Source organism: Delphinus delphis, chromosome 1 (assembly GCF_949987515.2).
Source record: "Delphinus delphis chromosome 1, mDelDel1.2, whole genome shotgun sequence".
Taxonomy (NCBI): domain Eukaryota; kingdom Metazoa; phylum Chordata; class Mammalia; order Artiodactyla; family Delphinidae; genus Delphinus; species Delphinus delphis.
In genome coordinates this window covers 98526122-98546119 of record NC_082683.1, presented here as the reverse complement: position 1 = coordinate 98546119, position 19998 = coordinate 98526122, and the positions used below count along the sequence as shown (strand labels likewise).

The 19998-nt window shown below is 37.9% G+C and overlaps 1 protein-coding gene across 1 annotated transcript in view; it reads right to left on the bottom strand.

Annotated features, from left to right (window-relative positions):
* Positions 1-19998, bottom strand: part of CAPZA1 (capping actin protein of muscle Z-line subunit alpha 1) — a 48015-nt gene that overhangs the window by 27337 nt on the left and 680 nt on the right. The window lies entirely within an intron of this gene.

Genomic DNA, 19998 nt, shown 5'->3' with positions numbered 1-19998 from the left:
TTCAAAAATATATTCATATACTACCGCAAAAGCAATTTCCCTTAAAAGAAAAAAGCCACAGCCGTATTTTACATACTACTTATTAACGTTTGAATGCATAAAAGTTACCAAATTGAAAGTTCAAGTTACTAATATTTATGAAACTATCCACAAATTTTCAAAAGTTATAAAATCTGATGGAATTTCCATAATTGAAAAACAGTCATTTGGATAATGGATGAAATGACTCTGCATGTAAAAAAGTAGCAGTTTGGGCTTCCCTGGTGGCGCAGTGGTTGAGAGTCCGCCTGCCGATGCAGGGGACACGGGTTCGTGCCCCGGTCTGGGAAGATCCCACATGCCGCGGAGTGGCTGGGTCTGTGAGCCATGGACGCTGAGACTGTGCGTCTGGAGCCTGTGCTCCGCAACGGGAGAGGCCACAACAGGGAGAGGCCACAACAGTGAGAGGCCCGCATACCGCAAAAAAAAAAAAAAGTAGCAGTTCATCCATTCAGCAAACATTTACTGAGCAGCTAGGAAGAGAAGAGTCAGTAAATAAAGATTAAATACTGAATAAGACATTGTCACTATTCTCAAAGGATCTGTCACCTAGATAGTAATATAGAAAACATTAAAAGGCACAATGAGGCACAAAGGAAGGTGCAATCAACTCTACATTACGTATATAAGGAGGGGTTGGGGTGACCTTCAAAGGCAGTGATGTTTGAGCTGGATTGGAGGATGAGTAGATACCAAGGACAGCATTCCCCGTGGAGGGAACAATATGTACAAACTAAGACAACACAGCATAACAAACTGAATGGAGATATTTAAAAGATCTGCATAATGTAAAACAATGCTACTTTTTCTACTGATTCTTTCTGCATTTTCAAAAAAAAAGTTTTTTAAAAAACACTAACCATTTATGTTAATATGCAATAAATTTATCATTATATTAAAATGAATTGTTTTAAAAATCTGTAAGTTTTAATATCTAATATAATACATACAAGCCACATAAGTAAAAACTCAATTTCTTGGAATTCCCTGGCAGTCCAGTGGTTAGGACTCCGTGCTTCCACTGCAGGGGGCACGGGTTCAATCCCTGGTCAGGGAACTAAGATCTCACATGCCACATGGTGCAGCCAAAAAAAAAGAAAACAAAAAAGCTAACCAACCAACCAACAAAAACCAAAACTCAATTTCTATGAAAAAACTAAGTAGAAAAGATAAATGCACCTCTATATTCATTGAAGCATTATTTACAATAGCCAGGATATGGAAGTAACCTAGATGAATGGATAATGATGTGATGTGGTGTGTGTGTGTGTGTACACATATATATGCAATGGAATATTAGCCATAAAAAAGAATGAAAACTTGCCATTTGCAACAACATGAATGGACCTAGAGGGTATTATGCTAAGTGAAATAAGTCAGACAAAGAAAGACAAATACTATATAATTTCACTCATATGTGGAACCTAAAAAACAACTCAGAAAGAGCAACAGATACAGAGAACAAACAGGTGGTTGTCAGAAGGGAGGGGGTGGGGGGAGGAAAGAAATAGGTGAGGGAGATTAAGAGGTACAATTTCCAGTTGCAAAATAAATGAGTGACTGGTATGAAATGTACAGTGTGGGGAATATAATCAATAACTATTAAGGGTTATAGTTCATGCACAATCTTTATATGTGACATACCATAACTAGATTTATTGTGGTAATCATTTTGAAATGTACAGAAATATCAAACCACTACACTGTATAACACGAACTAACATAGTGTTGTAGGTTAATTATACTTCAAAAACAAACTCATAGAAAAAGAATTCAGATTTGTGGTTACCAGAGACAGGGGTGGGGAAAGAGGGTCAAAAGGTACAAACTTCCAGTTATAAGATAAATAAGTACTAGGGATGTAATGTACAAAATGATAAATATAGTTAACACTGCTGTATTTTATATATGAAAGCTGTTGAGAGAGTAGGTCCTAAGAGTTCTCACCGTAAGCAAACTTTTTTTTTAAACTATTTATTTACTTTTGTATCTATGAGATGATGGATGTTCACTAAACTTACCATGATAATCATTTCATGATGTATGTAAGTCAAATCATATGCTATACACCTTAAACTCATAGCGCTGTATGTCAATAAAACTGGGGGAAAAAACAACCAGATTTCTAAGAGTGTAAATGGGTCCTGAAAGCAAAAGAGTTTGAGAAGTGTTCTATCTGTTAACATGGGTTGATATTTATCATGCTGTTGAGTGAAAAGGGCTGCAAAATGATGTATTCCTGTTTTTTTTAAGTATATATATTTACATATATGTATAGCTACTAACTTTTAACTGGGACTACCTCTGATAGAAGTATTACAAGATACTTTTCATCTATTTTTTGGCTTATCTCTATGTTCAAAAAGTTGTACAAGGAATATAAATTATTTGTATGAAAAAATTTTTTAAAAGCAGAAAAGGGGCATGCCAACATTCCCCATACAATAAATAATTTTTAGAAAATTATCTGAGAATATCAAGAACCAGAGAAATGTCCAATTAAAGAAACCAAAACATCTAGATTTTAAATGAAAGTGGGGAGATTTGAAGATATATACACTTGGCAAGGGTGAAGTTCTAAATGAGCAGTTAAAAGAAATGTAGTTATCATTAGATGCCAACATGGGGTCCTAAAACACTGTCATGGTTGGACTTCCCTGGTGGCACAGTGGTTAAGAATCCGCCTGCCAATGCAGGGGACACAGGTTCGATCCCTGGTCCAGGAAGATCCCACATGCTGTGGAGCAACTAAGCCCCTGCACCATGACTACCAAGCCCACATGCCGCAACTACTGAAGCCCGTGCTCTGCAACAAGAGAAGCCGCTGCAGGGAGAAGCCCGCGCATGGCGACAAAGATCCAACACAGCCAGAAATAAAAACAAACCAAAAAAACACTGTCATGATCAACAGTCCCCATGTTACCTTCTGAGAGTTAGTAAAAAAGATGGATTACAGTCCACCCTCTGTATTTATGGGTTCTGCATCCAAGGATTGAAGATATTCAGAGGAAAAAAAAAATTCCATAAAGTTCCAAAAGTCAAAACTTGAATCTGCCATACACTAGCAACTATTAACATAGCATTTACATTGTATTAGGCATTACAAGTAATCTAGAGATGATTTAAAATATATGGCAGGGGCTTCCCTGGTGGCGCAGTGGTTGAGAGTCCGCCTGACGATGCAGGGGACGCGGGTTCGTGCCCCGGTCCGGGAAGATCCCACATGTCACGGAGCGGCTGGGCCCGTGAGCCATGGCCGCTGAGCCTGCGTGTCCGGAGCCTGTGCTCTGCAATGGGAGAGGCCACAACAGTGAGAGGCCCGCGTACCACAAAAAAAAAAAAAAAGAAAAAGAAAAAAATATATATGGCAGGATGTGCGTAAGTTATACGCAAATACTGGACCATTTTATGTAAGGGACTTGAGCATCCTCAGATTTTGACATCTTCGGGGGTCCCTGAACCAATCCCCCTCCATGGGATGACCATACTTAGTATTAGATAAACATCTGACAGTCTTTGAAGACAGGCTTTGAAGTGTTAAGTTGATTTGTCACTATAATAATACCATAAAAATACATTGAAGGAATACCTGTAATAGAAATTGTAATGATATATTTATATAATCACTTTAAAATCTAAAGTGTGCTCCATGGTCTTTTACAATTTGGTTCACCGTCTCATTCTCCTACTGTTTAGCTCCTAGACCTATAGCTACACTCCCACCTCAGGGCTACTGCAATTTTTATTCCTTTTGCCAGAAATGCTCTTCTATCAGAGAGTTCACTTCCCTCTTCATTCAAGTCTCTGTTCAAATATCACCTACTAAAGTACCCTTCTCTGACTTCCATAAATTAGCTACTGTACCCTCCACACCCTTCATAATTCTTGCCCCTTACCTGCTTTAAATTTCTTCAAGGAACTTGCCACCACTGAACATATACTTATTTTTACTGCTCAGCACCTCCAAAAGAATTCCAAGAGCACAGAGTAGGGATCTGCAAACTGCTAAAGTAAAGGGCCAGACAGTAAATATTTTACGGCTGTGTGGGCCACATGATCTCTGTCCCAACTGTACACTAATGAGCATAATTGTGTTCCAGTAAGACTTTGTTTTTTAACTGAGGTACAATTGACAAATAAAGTTATAAGATACTTAAAGTGTACGATGTGATGATTTTGATATACATACACTTATACAGTGTGAAAGGATTACCCTCATTGAGTTAATTAACACATTAGACACTGCAATTTGTATTCCATGTAATTTTCACATCATGATATATTCTTCTTTTGATCTTTTTTCTAACCATTCAAAATACATTAGCTGTTAGGCCGTATAAAAACAGGCAGTGGACCAGATCTGCCAACTCCTAGCATATAGCATAAGAACTTGTTATGTTTGTTCATTGCTGTATACCTAGGACTGAGACCTGGCACAAGCTAGGAATGTAAATGAATGAATACTATTTTATTGTTTACAAAACTCTTTCATAACCTCTCTTTTGATCTTAAAACAGCTTGTTAAAAATAGGCAGGGAAGAGACTATTATCCCTACTGTAAATGAAGGAACAGGTTCAGAAGTGCCTTGTCCAAGGTCACATACGTACAAAGGGGTGGCACTGAACTAGACAATCATCTGTACTATGCAGTACTAACAGGTATTAAAATTCAGGAGGATTATCTATAGTGTGGTCTGATGGATTTGGCCTAGCCCTTTTACAATTTTGTTTTTAAACCTGGAATTGAGACAAAGCTTTCCTTGTGAAAGCTGCAGTTGTCACAAAGTTGGGAGGGGTAAATCAAATGATAAATAATAACTTTAAAAGTCAAAATTTTATCATCCAGCTTCAAAACTGGGTCAAAACTAACAAGATGAAATTTAACAGAGGTAAACAAAATCACTGGCACAAGCAAAAGGGGAAAGAGAAATGGCTAAGCAGCTAGTGACTGCAAAAATATTTTTGCTGCAATACAAATGACGGATGACACAGTAACAGTAATTTAGTCAATCATTCTCAAGATTGGGATGGGGAAAGAAAGGTGACAGCAGGTATATCCCATGGAGGGGAGGCATGTAGCCCCCCTCCTAATTGAGAATCACTGATATGGATGTTTTAGTTGAACAAAAACTTCACTCTGCTTAAAAAAAAAAGTCCCTATTTCATAAAGTAACAGGTTCATTGTACATAGCATTCATATGATAGTGTCTGCGGTAAAGGGTATATAACTCCATATATATTTTAAAGGGGGAGTAACTCAAGCCTCATACACAATTCTACCCCTTCATATATTTAAATATTCCAAAAATGTTAATTTCATGGAATGCACTGTATTATGTTTCTAACCTAAATAGGGGCAATTTAAAGTCTGTAAGTATCAATGAAAGATAAGTTTTCTTAGATTTCAGTTTCTTCCCATTTTTCTTATCCTCTTGCCTCTCCAAAAAGGAAAATAAAGTAAAATACTCAATCCTTACAGTATTCAAAATTTCATTTTTATATTACTAATATCTGTACTGAAGTTTAAAAATGAAACTGAGAAAGTAATATATCCCATTGTTCCCTAGAAACTGCTTAATTTTGTAATTTTGTTAATTTTAGTAAGAAATTTTAGAAAATGTAGTCGAAAAATAAATTTACAAAATTTTTATAAAACTCAGATCTTTTTTTTTTGTCATGCAGCTGCGCCACGCAGCTTGTGGGATCTTAGTTCCCTGACCAGGGATTGAACCCAGGCCCTAGGCAATGAAAGCACCGAATCCTAACCGCTGGACCTCCAGGGAATTCCTTTAAATAATCTTTTAATAACAGACCCCACACATTTCAACATTACATCTATTCATAACTACCTTTAAAATAGTTTCCTTAACAAAAGAATTTGAAGTTGAATATTTAACAACTGCAGCTCTTTGTGAATTCTTGGTAGATAATTCCAGACAGGCAAGGAAGAAATCTTTCACTAGATAATATCCATATTCCAATTATCAGCAAGGCCCAGGTCAGTTTATACTGCCTAAATTTTGTATACTTCATGAGCCAAATCTCTGCCAGCAAGGTATCTATGAAAATCTTTATCTCCCTCATTAGTGTATTAAAGACTTCACTTCTGGGCCTTTACTCACACTGTCCTTGAGTTTGTGCCTCTCTCATCTTTGCCTGTCTAAATCACTCCTATTTTCCAAGGTTGGGGAATCTGTTTCTTTCAAAGATATATTCCCCATTACTTAAAGTCTCAAGAATCCTCTGTTACTTCTACCATACTTTGAACATTTATCATAGCACCTAAAATATAACTGCTGTTGACAATTAGTTCTATAGGTACCATTCTGTTCCCAAAGACTTAGGTTTTCTTTGGGCAAACTGCCTTGCTTTCTTTTTCTATCCTATACAGGGTCTAGCAAAGTAAACGGCACATAGGCAATTAGTAAATGTTTACAAAATCCCTTTTGAATAAGATGACACTAAGGAAGTGTGCTTAGCTTTTAAGATTATTATGAGGTACTATGGCAAAATGGAAAGATAAAGACTCTGGAGTTGGACAGACCTGGATTTGAATTTCAGTCTCTTAATCTCTTTGAATCACAGCCTCTCCCTAAAGTGGGATAGTATCTACTTCTTAGAATTGCTGTGAAGGTTAAGTAAGATAATATATGTCAAGTCTTTGGCAAAATATTTAAAATATAATATGGAGGCTCAGTAAATGTCAGTTATTATTAAGCGGTCACACCAAGATAATTGCTGCTTTAAATTATTAAACTGAACAAAGCCTTCAAATTATTGAGAAAATAATTCCTCTCTTCCAGAAGTTCTTTGGGTCCTAGTCACCTAATATTCTCCATCATTACAATCTTCATCAACTATAAATATCAACAACTTCTTTTTGACCAAAAAAAGTTTTTCAAAGTGACTCTACTCTGCTTCCCTTTATTTTTTTTATTTTTTAAATATTTATTTATTTTGGCTGTGCCAGGTCTCAGCTGTGGCATGCGGGATCTTTAGTTGCCATGCAGACTTCTTAGTTGCAGCATGCACGCAGGATCTAGCTCCTGACCGGGGATCGAACCTGGGCTCCCTGCATTGGGAGTGTAGAATCTTACCCACTGGACCACCAGTTAAGTCCCTCTGCTTCCCTTTAAATTGATAATACATCTTTTCAAAGTTTACTCATGTTTTCAACTAGGCTATACTTCAAAAAAATAGTTGTAAATTGTGCTTTCATAAATATTTATTTTACTTTTTTTTATTCTACATCATTCCAGAAGTATTCAAGGATAAGCAGTTGCATTCCTCCTCCAGAAAGAGATAATACCTTATTCTTATCCTGGTAAGAAAGTTCTATTTGCATGGAATTCAATGTTATTTCTTAAGACAGTTTTTCCTATTTGAAGATATTTAGGATGTTACTGCTGTTATTATTATTATTATGTATTTTAAGACTATTTTTTCTAAGAGCAGTTTTAGGTTCACAACAACATTGAGAGGAACATACAGAAATTTCCCATTTACTCTGTCCCCCCATGTGCACAGTCTCCATTATTAAAATCCCCACCAGAGCGGTACATTTGTTACAAATGATGAACTTACACTGACACATCTTTATCACCCAAAGCCCGTAACTTACATTAGGGTTCACTCTTTGTGGTGCACACTCTATGGATTTGGACAAATGTATGACATGTATCCACCATTACAGTACCATACAGAGTATTCTCACTGCCCTAAAAAACCTCTGTGCTTTGCCCATTCATCTCACTCTCCCCCTAGGATGCTATTTGTTTGTTTGTTTGTTTTAAAATACATCTTGCCTTAATGTAGTTCATTTTTTTGGTCTGCTTCTAAGGCTTTCAGTATATCAACAATAAACTGCCTGGGGCAATAATTTAATAGATGGTTCCAAGCTGCTGACATGCATGTATTTCAGTATCAAACTAGCTCTAGAATTCCAGTTTCAGTGCCTTTATCAAACAAAATCCCTGCTGGCAGAGAGTTCCCAGAGGCTAGTGAGAATTTAATTTGGGGCTATAATTTCAGAAAAAAATACATTTTCAGTGATCTCCAAGGCCATATGGAATAAAAGGTTTCACTTAATAAACTTACTGTTAGCTATGTTTTTTTAAATTCCAAATAAGCTAAATATTATTTTCCCAGTTTAGACCTGGAGATATTATAAAGATTCAGAATGCAATTAGGGGACTTCCCTGGCAGTCCAGTGATTAAGACTCTGCACTCTCACTGCCAAGGGCCAGGGTTCAATCCCTGGTCAGGGAAACTAAGTTCTTGCAAGCCGTGTGGCATGGCCAAAAAAATAAATAAAATTTTAGATGTATATATTGATAGTTTATTTTGATTTACCATTATCAGTAAGGCCTAAGGTTTAAAAAGCATAGATATGTCTAAATTAGAATCAACATTATAAAAAAGATGGCGACACTTCCAAATAATTTGTTTTATGTATACTCTTTTAAAAGCCATTTCAAGTATTTCTTAGAAACTGTTCTATTAGTAACCACTTATAAGTTTTGTCAGATATAGACAAACAGGTAGTGAAGGCAGGCAAGTTTAAGTAGAGCAATTTCATTTTTAAAAAATCTACCAATGCTAAGGAAAACAGCTTGAAGATTTATTAAAGTAATAATATAACACACATGGAGTGCCAAAGACTTTCTCCTTGTCCAAACTTTAGTTAGGCTTCTCTGAGCCCTCTTCTCAGTTAGGTCTTTTATCTTGGCCCCATCCTGCCTATGGCCTGCCTAGCCCAGTCTTAGCAAGAACCCTGCTCTCAGTTTAAAGAGAATTCCCCCACTCTTGATATCTGATCAAGTTCCTTGTCCCCAACTTTTGATGTATAAGTACTCGATCTTCTGTTAGCAAGAATCCTTCTACCCCTGATGTCTCCTGTTAGTAATTTTCCACCTACTGACCCGCTCACTTGCTTGTTGGCTATTCATGCCCAGCAGTCTTTGCTTATTTAGACCTGAACTCAATCTCTCTCCCCTAATACAAAAGTATTGAATAAAGTCTTCTTATCATTTTAACAAGTGTCAGATTAATCTTCTTTAACAGTAGTCAGCATTGTATTTTACGGTGTATAACAGTATATAAAAACAACATACTTAACCATAAAATTTACATTTAAGAACCAAAAAATAGCTCCTATTTTGTTTTTTAGTTATCTTTCCCAACCATTCCGTTTTAATTTACAACTTCTCTATGCACCGAGTTAGAAGGAAATCATTCCTCAGTCCTCACTCTGGACTATCCTAATATAATACATCCAAAATGTAGGTAAAAAGATTTCCAAGTATATATCTTTAGTGTTCATTTAGAAGTTCAAAGTGACAAAGCCTTAAGTCAAAAAAAAGAAGTACTGGCTCAATCTCAGTAAAGATAAAAAAGCTGTCTGATCTTAAATGCAAAACAGCATTGATATACATATGAAAGGAGGGAAAGGACCCTATTTGGCTTAATTAGAGGATTTACCTAAATGTCTAGATCAAGAACTGAGGAAATATAAAAGTCTGAGATATAGTGTTCTAATGGGTTAGAAAAAAGGACTAAAGTGAGTGAAAAGATCACAAAAGTGACTTGTTAAAATATACATTCTCACCCCCAATCCTAGGAGAGTGGGCAGATAGGTAAAAAGTTCCAAGGGGCCAGATACAATGAGTATTGTTTTGGAAATAATCAGGACCAAATTAAGAAATCAGGGGAAAATCCACCCAAACGCCTTGAGATTCACATGCCAGAAAGCAATGATGCAAATGCCAAGTCCAAACAGGCAGAGTTCAGCAGTGAGGGCCCATGCTGGCTTGGAAACAGATGCAGTGGGAGGAAGCATTTTGCTTTTAAGATCTGGTGCATATCTGGCACGTTATGGTATTTCTAACTTAAAGGTATATCTTTTTACCAAATTTACTTTTTTTTCCCAAAATCATTGGAAGTCAGATCTGGTTTCACATGCAGCTTCAGCACTTAATTACTTGGGTCTTAGTTTCTTCATCTGTGAGTATAATACCTGCTCATATATCTAGCACTACTTTAAGAATCCAATGAGGTAACATGAGATGGACTTAGACATAGTAGATGCTTAACTTTCTTTCCCTAAGCAAATGCCTAGATGTTATTGAATCTTTGTGTTTACCAATTTGTTCATTCACTCAAAACAAAACAAACTATACTTTATCAGGTCCCAGGCACTGAGGTGAGCTGAGTACTAAAGATAAAGACAAAAAGGAGAATGGCAGGGACTTCCCTGGTAGTCCAGTGGGTAAGACCCTGAGCTCCCAATGCAGGGGGCCTGGGTCCGATCCCTGGTCGGGGGACTAGATCCCGCATGCCGCAACTAAGACCCGGCGCGGCCAAAAAAAATAAAATAAAATAAAAAAGGAGAATGGCAAAAGAAGTAAGCCAACAAATTCCCTTTTGCCTTAAGCCTTGGTTCTGAAGAAGCTATACAATTAGAACCACCTGGGGAGCCTTAAAATTACTGATGTCTGGGTTCCACCCACAGAGCTTCTGATGTAATAGACCTAGGGTAGAGCTTGGGCACCAGAATTTTTAAAAGCTTCCTAGGGTGATTCTCATGTGCTGTCAAGGTTGAAAGCCACTACCTTAAGCTAATACTAAGTGCAAATCTTCACAGTGGATACAAATAACATAAGACAAGCATACAGTCAGCATCCTGGCTTTTCAAATCTTTGTATACTTTACCACTGTTAGCAAAACAACTTATACAAACAATAGCCCTCAGTAAAGATGTGTCAATCATTTAAAAATAACTAATTCAAAGCACCAAAACTGCCAAATGAGTATTATAGACAATATACAACATGGAACTTTTAGGAAGGAGATGGATATGGGTTGGGCTGGTTAAAGACAACTACAGGGAAGGGGATCTAAGCTGGGCTCTACAAAGTGCTTTAAATAGTAGGGGGGGGTGGGAGAAAGAGGGAGGGCATTACAAATAAGGGAACTGGTAAGAATAAAAAAAGGTAGGGAAAAAACAGTGTTTTGTAAGCTGACCAGTTTGGCAGAAACAGATTTATTTGGAGATAATAAAAGCGAAAGGAAGAGTAAAATGAGTCAGATGGCAGTAGTTACGCTAACAACAATTCTGGTTTTATTCTGAAGGTAATGGAGAACTGCCAAAGCCTTCTGTGTGGGAAGTTCCATTAACAAAAATTAATCTGGAAGTACTGGAGTCCTCAATATGGCTTCGCAAAACTTGGAAATTAGTCTGCCCTCTAAGAGTTAGTTAACTATGAAATTAAGAATACTATCCAACATATATACACTACCAAATGTAAAATAGACAGCTAGTGGGAAGCAGCCGCATAGCACAGGGAGATGAGCTCGGTGCTTTGTGACCACCTAGAGGGGTGGGATAGGGAGGGTGGGAGGGAAGGAGACGCAAGAGGGAAGAGATATGGGAACATATGTATATGTATAACTGATTCACTTTGTTATGAAGCAGAAACTAACACACCATTGTAAAGCAATTATACTCCAATAAAGATGTTAAAAAAAAATACTATCCAAGCAAGATTCATTCACTCATTCATTCAACAAATATCTGAAGGCCTACTATGAAGGCACTGTTTTAGGCAATGGTGATTCAACAGTATATGGTCCTTACAGAGCTTACATCATAGTGGGTAGAGAGACAATAGATAAGATTTTTTAAATATTTATTTTATTTATGATCATTTATTTTTGGCTGCATTGGGTCTTTGTTGCTGTGCATGGGCTTTCTCTAATTGTGGCAAGCGGGGGCTACACGGGCTTCTTATTGTGGTGGCTTCTCGTGTTGCAGAGCACGGGCTCTAGGCGCACAGGCTTCGGTAGTTGTGGCATGTGGGCTCAGCAGTTGTGGCTCGCAGGTTCTAGAGAGCAGGCTCAGTAGCTGTGATGCATGGGCTTAGTTACTCCGTGGCATGTGGGATCTTCCCGGACCAGGGTTCGAACCCGTGTCCCCTGCATTGGCAGGTGGATTCTTAACAACTGTGCCACCAGGGAAGCCCAACAATAGATGAGATTAAACAACTAAACTACATGGTATGCTAGCTAGTGATAAATGCTAAGGAGTAATAATAAAGCAGGGAAAGAGGATATAAAATGGTAGATTGGAACTGGACAGGATGATCACAGAGGGCTTCACTGAGAAGGTAATTTCTGATTAAATATCTGAAGGAAGTGAGGGATATAGAAGGAAGAGAACTCCAAAGGACAGATCAAATGCAAAGACCCATTAAGTGAGGATGTGTGGCTAGAGAGGACCAGGGGAGAATAGGTAGGCGATAAGGTCAGAGACATAAGTGGTAAAGAGGTAAATCCCAGATCATGTAGGGACTTGTAGTCAGAGTAAAAACTTTTATTCTGAAAAAGATGGGAAGCCACTGGAGGATTCTGAGCAGAGGAGTGACATATTCTGACTTACATTTTTTAACCAGATCACTCTGGGTGTTTCATTGAGGACACACTGCCTATGGAGAGACAAAAGCAGAAGCAGGGAGACCAGAGAGGCCAGTGCAATAATCTACATGAGAAATCATGGTGGCTTCTTCCAGAGTGGTTGAAATAGGGGTATGATGAGAAACAGCCAAGTTCTAGGTATGTTTTGAAGGCACAGCCTATAGGATTTGCTAATAGACAGTATGTGTATTGTGAGAGAAGCAGGAATCAAAGATGACACTAAACTTTTTGGCCTGAGCAACTAAAGAATGAAGGTGCCATTAACTAAGAGGGTAAAGACTGCAGGAGAAACTGCAATATGCAAAATTTTGATATATAATGACTTCCTTCCAGCCTTGTAAAATTTGTCTAGAGAAAGAAAGTCCACTGCTGTTAAAAGTTAGAAGGTGCACTACGCAAAGATCTGACTTGGTCTTGGTGTTGGATATATATCCCTACTATGGAGGAAAACACCATTAAAATGTTAGACTGTATAGTTAACATCTCTGGTTCTGACTCCATGCTTAAACTGAGAAAATTATAATTTGATTTCCTATGTATCTGATCTACTTGAAAAAAGGAATCTAAGCCCTCCTGTATTTATTAAATTAGTTGCTATCCTCCTTTTAAACACTAGTTTCATCAGCCTAGCTAATATGAATTTGTCCCTTACTATCCTGATGAATCAAGCTTCTGAACTTAACAGGCAGAGGATTATGATATGAATGGTGGTTCTCAAGTTGCACAATAATTATTGGGAAGCTTATTAAAAATAGATTCCTGAGCACTGGTCCCCCCAAATTCTGATTCAGCTGGTCTAGGAAAGAACCCAGAAATCTTGCTTTTGAAAGAAACACATAAGCAATTCTGCTGTAGGCAATAATGTTCTGAGGTTCTTAAGAAGACAAACAGTGCTCTTCTGAAGTCATGTTTCTCAATACCTTCAGTTTATAACACATTTTAAATACTAGAATTCTTAGTGGCATATTTGTAGAAGCTCAAAAGAGCACTATGCAAATTTGGTAGAATTTTTTCCCTCTCGCTGCGGGATCTTAGTTCCTGGACCAGGGATTGAACACTGGCCCATGGCAGTGAAAGTGCAGAGTCCTAATCACTGGACCGCCAGGGCATCCCCCAAATTTGGTAGTAATTATAATGCAGTCATGACCAGAAAGTATCAATATTTCAGTGTCTATACAAGCATCCACATCACTATACCATTAAACTTGACTGCAGTTTAGGATTATGTCATTATTTCAGTAGAATTGTTTGCTATCTCAATTCACTACCTACTATCTACTCAAAGGGATCAAAGTGAGTAAAGGCACAGGTCTGGAAGTAGATTACCGGCAGACTGCATCTGCTCTTCTATTACTAGTTCTGGACACTTGGTTATGTATTTTTTAACCTGAAATGTGCCTCAGTTTACTCAACTTAAAATGGGGTAAGCAGCCTATGGGGATATTTTGAGATGAATACATTTTAATGCATAAAGTATCTAGCACATTATAAGCACTTAAATGTAACCTAGATGCAAAACAAAGAATTCACAAGGCAAAGTTCTCTCATGTTCCAATAAACCCACCACCTTTCTTTAGTGCAGCCTGGTATCATGCTGTCTTCCTGTTTATACATTATATATATCACAACATACATGTCAAATGATCCACTCAACTGAACATTCCATCTCCAGAGACACTGCCCTAACAATATACATGTGCAGTTATAGCAAAGATAAATTTTACATGCTGCTCAAAATTTAGTAGTATGAAGATGGTAAATCAGTGAAAATATAGAAAGAAAAGGGGAGGCTGGAGGCAAAGAGAACAATTAAGAATGTTGTTAAAAATAATCCAAGCATAAAAAAAGGTCCTGTATGAAGAAAATGGTAATAGGAATGTGGACAGGTTAGACATATTGTTCAATGAAAAGTATACCTACCTATTTGAAAATAATAAAATAGAAATAAATACATAAAATAAAATAGAAAAGAAGCTGGTAACATTGGCTGCCGCTCAAGGGAACTGGGTGGCTGGAAAATAGGTGGGAGGGGACTTTTTACTCATGTCCTTTCCTACCATTTTAAGCATGTGATTATAGTTCCTATATACTCAAAATAATTTTTTAAAAAAGACTAATGCAAATGGAGGAAGAGAACCTAATGATAGGAAGAAGAATTTACAGGACTGAAATACTAATTGAACATGAGAGGAGAGGTTAAGGATGAAAAAAGATGATGGCAGTGTTCCGACCCTATGTGACTAAAAGAGAATAATGGTGGGATGAGCAGAAATGCAGAGGTTGGCAGGAGGTTCTGATAAAGGGAGAAGGGAAAATAATAGTAAGTACATATTAAAATTATCACCTAGTTCAGAAATCCATAAGTAGTCAAACTGTCTATCAAAAATTATCACGACTAGGCTTCCCTGGTGGCGCAGTGGTTGAGAGTCCGCCTGCTGATGCAGGGGACACGGGTTCATGCCCCGGTCCGGGAGGATCCCACATGCCACAGAGCGGCTAGGCCCGTGAGCCATGGCCGCTGAGCCTGCGCGTCTGGAGCCTGTGCTCCGCAACGGGAGAGGCCACAACAGTGAGAGGCCCGCGTACTGGAAAAAAAAAAAAGAAAAAAAAATTATCACGACTAGTTTCCCCTATCCAGGGTTTTTATTTTCAGGAGCTGATCCATAAAAGGACTTTAACTTTTTAATTTTTTTCAAAAAGATGAAGGAGTTTTCTGGAGACAGAAAAGAACAATGACACCTGATCCTACAGTGTGTGTTTTTCTGAGCTCTAAAGGAGAGAACTTATAGAAGATGAAGGAAATACTTTTATTAGGGGTTTTTCAAGGTTCAAAGTATACATAGTCGGCCCTCTGTATCCACGGATGCCGAAACAGAAGGCTGACTGTACTACAACGTTTTATATAAGGGACTTGAGCATCCGCGGATTTTGGTATGGGGGGGGCGTGGGTCCTGGAACCACTACCCCACAGATACCTAGGGACAACAGTATACATACTGATTTTGATACGCAATAAGGCTTCGGAACTTTATGGAATTTATTAGGAAAATGCTCCCAGGGGATCAAATGTTCTTAGCAGTGCCATGACAGAGCACCAGTAACGGCAGTAGATGCTCAGGCACAATGAATGCTGGAAGAGGCACCCAGAGTGTGGACACATTCTTGAACACAAGAAATACCTACAGATTACCAGAAATAATTGGGGAGGGAGAATGAGGGAGCATGAGCTGGGGAAATATAAGAATGAATGAACCTGTGATTGATTGGTCTCTTTCATACCAATAGCTTGTGCCTACACTATGTACCTGGTAGTATGCTAGGCACTAGATAAAAAGACTTGCTTTCAGTAACCAAGAATTTCACAGGTTCGTTATGGGGCAAATGTGCCAAAGTAAACAATGACAGAAACTCCTGGAACATTTTAATGTTTCAGTTTCTTAGAGTTGTGTGTGTGTTTTTTTTTTAATTAGAGTTTGAAAAAGTTCATTAAACTTTGTTCAGTCAGTCTGATCCAATTTCCCTTACCTATTTTAGAAGAAAACTTTCGAGGCCCACAGAGGTATGTGAATTTTCAAAAATCACACTGGTGACCAAAAGCATAGCAAGGAGAGGCCAAATCTCCTGAGGCTCAGAATCATTCCTTCCCACTACCCCACAATACCTCATTTATAATTCATTAAATGGATGACTCTATTCTGATTTCTTCATTCACGGATACATGTTAAAAACAGTACAGTGAAAAAAGCATGGCTTCTGAATTAGACCAACCTGGGGTCTGAATTTTTTGACAAATTACACTGCTTTGCTTAGCATTAAGGCTGGTCCTAATAAAACAGCTAGATGTTCTAGAAGAAATTATAATGAACCTACGCTCCTCACCGAAGATTGGCATCTGAGTTTGTACCTGCTTAGGCTTTATGCTCCTGTCCAAGGATTTTGTAACAGATCATATGAATACTACTCAGCAAAGCTAACAGAAGAGAAGATTTAAAAATGGTAGTATTAATTCTAGTCAACGACTTATCACAAAATAGCCATGGCAATTAAGCTTTAGGGTTTATTTCGCCCTGTAAGGGTAATAACTCACCTACTAAATTAAAGGGGTAACACATAATCAAGGAAATCCACTTTAAAAGTATAAATATTTTTCATAAGCTCTAACACAGCCCTCAAATTTCAGTATCTATTTACAACATTTTCCACACCTCTCCTAAATAATTTTGATAAACCCATTTCTCAAAAAGTGCCTTAAAGATGGTATTGTCTAAACTAAAAGCAAAGGGATCCATTTTTCAGTTATGGTACTTTTGAAGTTGTACACAAATATTCTACTAGCTAGGCTGAAGGGAAAAAAATGTGCTATTAGCACTTTTTTCAGCCCTAAAATTCAGTCTGCATTTATGTTTTAAAAATGCTGAATCATGAAATAAAGGAAACAGTCAGTACAAAGAATCCAAACACATAGTTCACCTCATACCTCAAGTTTCCTAATTATGGCATCTTTTCATTTTGGAACCAAGTAACTGAAAAGTCTAAGTAACTAGAGGAGTAGAGCTCATTCTCAGAAACTGAACTTGAAGATAAAACTAAAAGTAGTTATTTCTGCAAGTTATTATACTTTCAACTTCCTGTTTTATTTAGGCAGCTCATCATGACCATTTCAGGTAACAATGCAGAAGTTAAAAAAACCAACTTCCTCTTTATAAAGTGATAAAAACTTCAGCAGTGGACTTCCCTGGTGGCACAGTGGTTGGGAGTCCGCCTGCCGATGCAGGGGACACGGCTTCGTGCCCCGGTCTGGGAGGATCCCTCGTGCCACGGAGCGGCTGGTCCCGTGAGCCGTGGCCGCTGAGCCTGCGCGTCCGGAGCCTGTGCTCCGCAAGCGGTGAGAGGCCCGCGTACCGCAAAAAAAATAACAAAAAACAAAAAAACTTCAGCAGTTGGTTATGAGAATGGTTGATCTTACTAGCTTTTATAGAAATACTTGCAAGGAAACCAGAGACCATCACCACCAAATTCACCTCTGGGTTCACTGCTTTCAGAAAATGTAACAAAGATAAAAAGCAGTATTAAAATACATTTGGCATGACACACGTGTTAAAAAAAATCAAATCAAATACAGTTGAGGTCTTAGTTAAAATTAAAAAAAAAATGAAAACTTCACGGTTCCTTCGAGGAAGAGTCAATATACAAACTAAGCCTGAAAATACCTTGTTTGTAATAGTGCCTTGGTTATGAAAGTTTTGTACAACAAGAATCTCGCTTAAGGGTCACTTATTGTTTATGAATGCTAAGACATTCATATCAACAAGTCTTTTTGGAAAAATACTTTTTCAATTCTTGAATTCAGTTAAAAGGCATCAGAAGCCTGGAGGAAAAGGGGTCAAGGTAGGTATAAAACTGAAGGAGAATTTAAGTAATCTTACAAGTCAAAGCCCTTTCTTTTTACTTATTGATCCACAACAGAGAAATACAGATCACTTCATCTCTGGGAATAAAAATCTAACAAAATTTCAGTAATCCCAAATCATAAGGATTTATTATATGAGTTTTTTTATATCAGCTATTCTTAATTAACTCACTAATGAAAACAATGTAGTTAATCTAAAACCTGTTCACTGAATATAAAATTCATCAATATTTTGTGGCAGTAGATTTACCTTACTAATTATGATTTGCTTGCTTTGTCATTATTAAAATTAAACAGCAAAAGAAGTATGCTGGAATATAAGAGAAAACTGGCCAGAGATCTGCTATTACAAAATCAAGGCTGTTAATGTTACTAATTTGAACACTGTCAATACCCAAAGACATCTTTACACTTTGAAATACATATTTTCCCCCCAAGTTTAATTAGAAAGGCATTCTACCCCTGTGTCAAAAACAAAAACCCAACACTGGTAAACTTCAAAGTTTATTACCTTAAATTCTTAGTGAAATTTTGCTGTAACAGTATTTTTGCTTAAAGTAAGAGGACCATCAGTTGGGCTAACAAATGTTTTGTTATCCCATGATTTTCACTGTAACTTAATTTCATGTGAATCATAACTGTTTGCCTTAGAATAAACATTTTATTATAGTTTTCTCTCTAGCATAAGTTCATATACAGTGTAAAATGCCCTTTCCCCCCAAATCTTATACATTTATGAGAATCAATTTCCAAGTATGAGAAAATCTAATGCTGAAGAGTTGTTCAACGGCATGTGAATATTTAGCACATTCTTCAGCGTTTCAAAATGGCATGGCATATGTATATCAAATTATTCTGTACAGAGGACACTTGGATCATGAACAGTCCCCTTTGCCATCCCAATCTCTTTTATTAAAAGAGAAAAACCCCAGATACATTTACAGAGCATTCAAGGGTGTACATTTTGTAAAAACCACTGTGGAAAACAAAAGACATAATTCTTGTCCTTTTACGAGTTATGTAATGAACCATTGTAATTTCCATGGACTCTAAAATCTTTAACATATTTACTGAAAAGCCTGACAAACTGTTAAGAAAGGTGTGCAGCTGTCAGGAAAAAAGTTATTCCACCTAAGGTGAAATATTCTCTTGTATTTAAGACACTTTTAAAGAAATTAATTGTACAAATTACTCAGTGTCAAGTTCAACTATAATCAAAAAGATACCACACTGGAGCACCAAAGAAGGCAGGATGCTTTGTCCAGACTTGAATGTGTTAACATGAAGTTTATGTGCTACATAAAACCTTTCTGGAGTTAAAAAGAAAAACTCATTGGCTAGCCTTGTTAACAAGAAATGGAAAACTATTTTTCAAAAATTATCGTTAAAAGATTGTAAGATGGAAGGGATGGAGTCACCACGGGCGCCGTATACATACAATCAAGGGAGTGTCTACACAGAAAAGAGTGGTGTTCAAATCCTGAAGCAAATGTCCCTGAGGCTTACACATTTATTACTGCGAATTAGTTCAGCCGACAGCATGTGGGAAAAGGGGTGTGTGTGGATAGGCGGCCAACACCTTAGAGACCTCTCCCAGTCGAGAAGTCGTGACAGCAAAATCACTTCCTGAGGAAGGAGGAGCAAAAGGGAAGTTAAGAGGCCACCCTGACCAGGAAGTGACTCGCCCTAAGCTAGCCCCAATCATAGCTAAAGATGGGGGGATGGGGTGAGCCCCAGCAGCTAAAGGCGGTAAAATAACTGCTTCTTGATACGTCGCGACATCATCATCGCCCCCTCTCTTAAATACAAAAAAGAGTCCACAGTCACGATTCAATAAGGTAAAGTCTCTTCTCTCGCAGGAAGGCCACTGGGCTGTGCGTCAGGCCCGGGGGGAAAAGAGAGTTGAGGAATGGGGAACTGGGGCCACCGTGAGGCAGAGGAAAGCCCCTCAAGAGGGAAGCATCCCGACTGCGGAGAGCGTATGCCAGCAAAGGCCAAGACGCTTCTTTCTTCTGGGGGTACTGCCGGGGTTCCCACCGCAGCCGGGTCGGGGCCCCGTTCCCTGTCCCGGGAAGAGG